The sequence below is a fragment of the Solanum pennellii genome, chromosome 12 (assembly GCF_001406875.1).
Source record: "Solanum pennellii chromosome 12, SPENNV200".
Classification (NCBI taxonomy): domain Eukaryota; kingdom Viridiplantae; phylum Streptophyta; class Magnoliopsida; order Solanales; family Solanaceae; genus Solanum; species Solanum pennellii.
The window spans coordinates 42,887,839-42,895,556 of record NC_028648.1 but is presented as its reverse complement, the minus strand read 5'-3'; the positions used below and the strand labels follow the sequence as shown (position 1 = coordinate 42,895,556).

The 7,718-nt window shown below is 34.1% G+C and overlaps 1 long non-coding RNA gene across 3 annotated transcripts in view; it reads right to left on the bottom strand.

Annotated features, from left to right (window-relative positions):
* Nucleotides 1-3,615: 3,615 nt before the first annotated feature.
* LOC107005838 overlaps nt 3,616-7,718 on the bottom strand; it is a 6,272-nt gene continuing 2,169 nt past the window's right edge. The window contains exon 3 of one of the 3 annotated variants that reach the window (XR_001454955.2): nt 3,616-3,684. This is a non-coding gene — a long non-coding RNA (uncharacterized LOC107005838). Of the gene's footprint in view, nt 3,685-3,715; nt 3,759-5,284; nt 5,481-7,718 lie in introns of those variants that run through there. The other 2 variants (XR_003575466.1, XR_001454954.2) reach the window with 2 other exon arrangements.

Sequence of the window (7,718 nt, the reverse complement as noted above, 5' to 3'; positions counted from 1 at the left end):
ATATGCTGTCCAAAAATCAGCTCAATCGGACAAGAAACGAAGCGGGAATCGCAATTTGAAGTTTGCTATTATGGCTGAATTTGGACTGCGAAAATCTGCTCTCTTTCTCTCTTTTTTTTGGCTGCTGAAAAACTCTCTTGTATGTCTGAAAATAAGACATAAAAATAGGTTTATATTTGCCTCATAAGAATGGGCCTATGGGCAAAAATGGGTTGGTCCAAATTGGGCTTTTATTTATCCACATAGGAAGGGAAAAAGACCCATAACCCAACAATCAGAGGCAGATTCAATGATGGAGTCAGGTTTAGTGGTTCGATAAATGATGATTGAACCAGGTTAGGAGGTGATCATCTTGACAGGTGTAGTTCTAGCCGCAACCTTTTTGACAGTAATGAAGATTTTGTTGGAGAAATTGTTTCAGACAGGTTCTTTGTGTTGACACATAAATTTTGCAAAGTAGATTATGGAGAGGAGAAGCAAGTTGTTGAAGATTAAGTGAAGAAAGTGGACAAATTTATTTTGTCAGAAATTCAGGCCAAAGAGGAGATTATGTTGTTTTTTAGAAAAATAAAAACGAAAATCTAACAATAAAGAACACCAAGTTTAACGTGGAAAAACCCTTCAAACTGAAGGTAGCCACCACGGGATTGACAAGACCCGAATTGCTTCACTATACCAATAAGAGGGTAACAAATATTCTTCTAATGGCTACACAACAAATGCACAAAGAGAACAAACAATAGCTACACCAACAAAAGATAAATAGAAAGAAACACCACCCAAACCCAGCTTCAATTCAGGACCTAAAACAGGATCTTTCTGAGTTGGAGAAAAAGACTACAGCAAAAGAATTTTGTTTCTCTCTTTTATCTTGTTTAAGGCTCTCTAAAAAAAACTATCTTATGTTCTAAATTCTTTCAAAGACAATATCAATGAGAAAATGATTCTTCTCTCAAGACCATCCCCTATTTATAGAGTTGTGTTTTTCCTTACAAAGCCAAAACCAACTACAAATAGGATTACAATTCCAATCCTTTTCCTAATAGAATTGGAAACCAAATAAAGAGAATAATTTCAATCATTTTCCAAGTAGGATTAGGTCATGGGCCTTTGGCTGGAACATGGGCAATATCCGAACACATGGAAGAGACTCTGAAACTTGAATCGTGTTGTATGAAAAAGTCCAAGCATACCAGAACAACTCAAAATGGATATATAAAATATTTCAATATGGTGCTGAGGGAAGTATTAAAAAGTCATTACTAACCTAATTAATATATAAAATATTTCAAAATGAATCTAGAAGATCCAATTCTTATGGATAATCGAGTGAACAACTCTCGAACGAGAGTTCTACCGTACAAATTCAAACAATCTACAAATAAGTGGAAGGTGTACTCAAATAAAGAGTGTGTGCTTGTAGACACTTATAAATAGAGGTATTAATTTGAATATATGTGTACTCAAATAAAGATTGTGTTCTTGTAGACGGGGGGAGGGCAAGCCATAACACAAGGGGAGGGCAAGCCATAACACAATTATTAGTAAGACCTATCAATTACGTAAAAAAATCAACAAGTTAATATCACGTAAAAATTTTAAACAAGATTAACATAAATCACTAATGAAGTCGTAGAGTTTTTTTAATGACCATAATGAAGCCAACATAAGCACACTTCAAGTTATAACAGAGTTACAACTTTGGTAGAACCAAACAATTATGGCTTGAATTTGGCATTTACATTAAGAAACTAAGTTAATAAGCATAAATAATATACTGAAAACCAAGAAAGGGAAAATGATTGTAGTACAAAAGCTGAAAAAACTTAAAATCTCATATCCGCCTTCAACAACACTTTACACTCAAATAAGTACACATTCATACTACTCCTTCCTTGATCACACACTCTATTTGAGTACACATAAAACTCTAACAACAAGTATTTATATGTGGTTATGAAAGGATGTAGTGAATAATATATTTAAGAACACAACTTTCACTTATTTGTGGAATTTCACTTCACTGCAACAAAATTTATTATTAGGAACAAATAGTTCGTCATTTATAAAGCATATTTCGTCAAAAAAAATTGTGTGAGAATTTCGTTAGTCAATCGTCACTAAAGGTGGGTCACTAAATGTATATAAAGACGATTTAGTGCTTTTTCACTAAAGAAACTCCATTAACTACAAAACAAAAAAAAAACGTCACGAAATGCATATCATTTGTGACGAATTTGATTGTCATAAAATGTGTATTTTCTTATAGTTGATAGCGTAATTTTGTCACTCAAAACCTTATTAACACCGATAAAACTATTTGGTCACTAATATGTAGTTCAATTAGTGACTATTCCAATTGTCTCTAAAATTTTATATATTTCGTAGTAGAACAAAAATAATTTCGTCACTAATGACTACCTTTTATATACGAAAAAGTATTTCATCTTTAAGTGTATAAATTAATGACAAATTTATCACTCTAATGAAGATTAACAATTTTGTAATAAAATATATCATCCGGTAAGTCAGCCAGTCGTCATCTTATATTGAACAAGCATCGTCGTGCCCATCACTTCCTCATCCTCTAGAGGAGTGGAAGAGACTTCTTTGTCCTTCTTGTTTTGACTTTTTCTGTGTCATTAAAAGTATGATTTTTATTAACAACGTAAAATATTAAATTAATTCATATCCGATAAGGAGGGTACTAGACCAAATATATTTTTTTTGAATTTGAGGTGGTCACTAAATGTATTCAGATTATGACAAGCTAATTTAATTTGTGATGAAAATACTTGAAAAGTTATACATAGTATTCGCAAAATGTTAAATTCTTTTGCCACTACTTAAAAACATTTGATGAAATTTAATTATTTCATATTCATATTATATTTGAATTTAAATTGCATAAATTGAAAATAGAATAACAAAACACCCATGATCATACAATGAAGATCAACTAAAACTATACTAGATAATATCTCATTTCAAGCTCCTTAATAAAAGCAAATATGTCATATACTTGATTATTAAATATTACTCCTTAAAGTAAGACAAATACCCAGAGTTTCTTCCAAACTATAAAAAAATGTGGCGACATTTAGCTTTGGCATAATACATATATTGTACCCTAAATTTGGCTCAAATTTTAACTTTGACCTCCAACTTTTTATAATGCTCAAACAGGCACTTTAACTATCCAACTTTTAAATAAATAAGCAAGTGAGTCCTACATGGCACAATACATGTCACGCCCCGAGCTACCCCCGAGACGCAGACACGGAACCTAGGACCACAAGTGATCCCAAGCTAACCCTGCTGGCATGATCATGAGCATACTAAAGATAATAAATTGTTGTAGAAGCTAAATAATGCTCAAAATGAAAAGATGGGGACTACCCATATTTTATAACTTAGATATTTGAAAATAATAAGTTTGATACAAAACAAATATTAACTCAATACTAAGCTGAATCTAACTATGTCTGAAAATAGCCTCTAAACTAGACTAGAAATACTGGGACAAGCCTTATCTAAATCTAGCAAAAACTGAAACTAAATGACTAAAGACTAAAATGAAACTCATGATTGTTGTCCTTGGAGAATGAGGATTCACCACTGAATATGCTGAACTGGAGATCGGGAAATCGATTGATGCGTGATCTGGATGCTGAGAACCTCAACCTACATCACGAGAAGATGTAGCGCACGTATGCGTCAGTACATGAAAGGTACTGAGCATGTAGGATAGAGTAAAGCTGAAATAAAACATAAATGAACAAGCACAAAAATAAGTATAATAATCTGAACGTGATGTGCTGATTTCTGAGCTAATTAGATGCAATGACCAATTTATAATATGTGGAAACTGAATACTGAATATACTGATAAATGGTCAATGCAGAGAGTCTGACTGAACCGTGGGAGCTACTAACAACCGATAATAAAACCACATGAGCTAAATGTGGAGTCCGATGTATACGCCCCATCGAGAGGACCCAATATACCCTGCCAAAGGTATAAAGGCATGCTGGCGTGATCACTACACTGATTGCCCACAGGGGGACTTACAACCTACTCGGCTAGTAGTTCTTGGACTATTGGGTATGCTAAACCCTAGTCCAACTCGGTATTATGCTACTCCCAATGAATTTTGTGAATTAACTGATTATATCTGAATTTCTGTAAATACTAGATAGCTCCAAAATGAACATGCAAACTGAGAATGCAACAATTAATCTGGTAATTATGCACTTATAACTGAGGCATGTATATCTGAAGTGTCTGAAATATATGACCTAGCATGTGTAATTTAAGAACTAAAGAAATACAAAGCTAGGGTTCTGAAATTCATGCAATAATCTGAGTAATAACATGATAATCTGATTTGGAACATATATTTAATAAATTCCTGAAGTTATATCAAAGTTCTAGCAACCCTAGGTTTAATCACGATAAGAGAATCAAGAACTGACATAAACTAAGGACCCAATGGGTGAAAGGAACCCACTAGTGAAATCTCACATACCTGGTGATGAAATCCATGGAAAAATACTTAAGTTTCGGGGCTGGAACTGCTGGAGCTTGTGGCGTTCTCGAACTAAGGTTCTTCAGTTGTTTTCTCCTCTCTTGCTTCTAATTTTCTATGTTTTGATTTAATTATTTGACTTGGATATGTTTTAACTATGTTTCTAGGCTTAAACAAACTAAAATCTGATGATTTAGGGTCAAAACGACGTAAATTAGGGCTTAAACGGAGTGGGAAAGGTCAAAAAGACCCCGGGAAGGTTGCTGTCGCGCCTCACGACGGCCAGGACTGACGGTCTGTCATGCGCCTGACGCCCCGTCGTTGGGTCCGTCGTGAGTTGTTCGACAGGCCTTTACTAAAATGGGCATAACTTTTTACTCGGAGGTCTGATTTTAGCAAGGTCGGTGGCTATGGAATGGTAATTCAATTTATCTTTCTGTGGGTAGGTCATCGAAGACCTAATTCATTTTGTGCTAAGAGTTATGATCATTTGAAGTTGACCCAACTGCATTTCCCCTTAACTGCTGCAAATTTTCCACCTACGGACCGTAAGTCTGTCCGTCGTCCAAGACTTATCCAATTTTTCTAGGCTGAAATTTTTGGGAGTTTCTGACCCCATCGATGGTTGTGCAGGACGGACCGTGGTTCAGACTACGGTCCGTCGATGCCACTGTTGGTAGCACTTGCAGATTTTTCTGAAAAACTAATTTTATGTGTGTTTGGCTTCGGGGTGTTAAATACACGTAGAACACCATGTAGGAAAAAAATTATATGTAGGATTACATGTCGGACATGTGTGTCTATTTGTTCAACTTCATACAAGTCTAAGTGTGTACTTGTGCACACTCAAAGTTAAAGGGCATAAAAGTAATTCGAAGCCAAGTTAAAGGGCATATTTATGTATTATGCATTTAGCTTTCACGTAGTCTTGATTCAATTCTACCTCTTAAACCTGTGGGAAAAAAAGAAAGGACAAAATTATGATTTAATTTAAAGTGTGTTCATATTGAGGTAAAATGATAGAATTTGTAACACAATCTATACATTCAATATGTTGTAATGATCAGTTTCATAAACACTAAATAAAAATGCAAGCATACTAATATGAAGGTCATCTTTGGTGAGCAAGACTATATACCTATCAAGAACTTTTTCTTTAATTCTAGAGAGCAATGAACAAGCCATTATACTCGCACAACCTTCTACACATGAATTATCAAAATGCTGATATTTGAGAACTGTACTAACTCAACTTTTAACATGTGAACTATTAGAATCTATGAACATTTAATGTCCAATTTAACTAATTTAATGTGCAATTTAACTAATCCCTGACAATTGGAGAAACTAAAATGATTATAGACAATGTTGCATGCATTGCCTAGTTTTGTAAAGAGTCATGCATCATGTTGGAGTTCGTATTAACAAAATCTCACCTACTACATTATCATTATTTCGTCCATCTATTTATTGTAGATCTTTTATCAGCTCCAATAACTACTACAAGTTCAAAAGTATTCAACTCAGGAATTAAAACAAATATCAGCTTTCAAAACCTTAATTCTATATGAAGTCTACCATACAAGTAAAAAATTTAGAAGCCTACCAAGCATTTGCTGCAATAAAACTGTTTCATGTAGTTCAAGACTAGGACCCAACATCTTGATCATAATTAATTCATTAAATAAATATACATATGAAAAATAATATTCTTAATCTTCAACAAGAAAGAGGAGCAACAATGAGTTTTTAGTAAAATATGCATTTCTAGTCTACCTTACAAATTATATTTCTATTTATTGATCGTATGAAAAAGAAAATTATCAATGGGTAATATGTTATGCAAGAAAAGTATATATGTTTTGTCTTTATATTGCACGATTAGAAAGATCAAGAAAGGGCAGTATATGCGATTTCATAACATCTATCCATAAAATCCTTAAATTATGTACAGCTAGTGTCTTTTTGGACTTGTTGCAAAAGAGTTTGACTTCAGATGATTCGGTTCACATATCTTAATTGGATCATAAAAACTTTGGTGATTTTGAGACTGCTAGTTAGGAGGGTTACGTTTTCAAACATACACATAATAGAGCTTCATTTCTTCTACTTTCATCACTGTTTCATGTAATATTGACTAAGCTGCATATATAGTTCATGAAAATGTTGAACTATCCTTCATTAATTTAACTTTCTATACCAATGATAGAATTTACGTAGCTCTCCATTCCTTAACCTTTCACCAATAATTTATGTTCAAGAACTCTATCACCTCAGAGTCTATATGCAGCATACAAAGTATTTTATTTGAGTTCTTCACAGCAAACTTGCTAGCAGATCATGGTCTTACGTTGTATAATTATTGATGAGTACTCACAACTCTTTCACATTAGTTTGGATTTTTGGTGTGTGATGAATTTTATCAGTGGTCTCACAAGGTCTTTTTCCTTGGGCAATGTATTAAGGAAGAATCTGTGAAGCAAGAATGGTGCAGGTGTTGTGAGATACATCAACAGGAAACTATGCTACATTTGCTCTTAACAAGAGATTATGCTAAGAGCATCTGAACACACTTCGCTGCAATAGCTTAAGGGATCATTTATTCAGTTAAATCAAGTTGCAACACAATGGTGGAAAGCTGACTATTCTTCTAGTTAACTGAAACCACTATATCTTGTTGCCCCGGCCATCATTATATGGCATCTACGGAAGAAAAGAAATATCATTTTCCAAGAAGGTCCAATATCAAGAAATACAGTTATTAATAACATAAATCATAACCTCAGTCTCTTGGCTTGAACGAGGTCCCCATGGGAACCAAAGATCTCTAACATTTGGCCACTTATGATACAAAAGTTTGAAATATATAAACCCACGAGGTGCACATTAGTATAGTGGCATCTTCCTCCCCAAGGTAAATTTAAGTTCAATATTGATGGCTCGTCTAGAGAGAACCCTGATCCTTGCTCTCTGGTATTCTTCATAAGAAATAGTTGGGGTCATTGCCAATACTGCTAGTTTAGCTGATGAAGCATTGACAATTCATGAAGTAGTGACTTATTGTATAAGAGAACAACTAATGTCTCCTATTATGGAATCTAGATCCCTAATCATTAGGAAGGTGATTGATGAAGCTTGGGACAGTCCATTGGCTATTAGTATGGAGGTTCAGAAGATCTAAGAGTGGGGG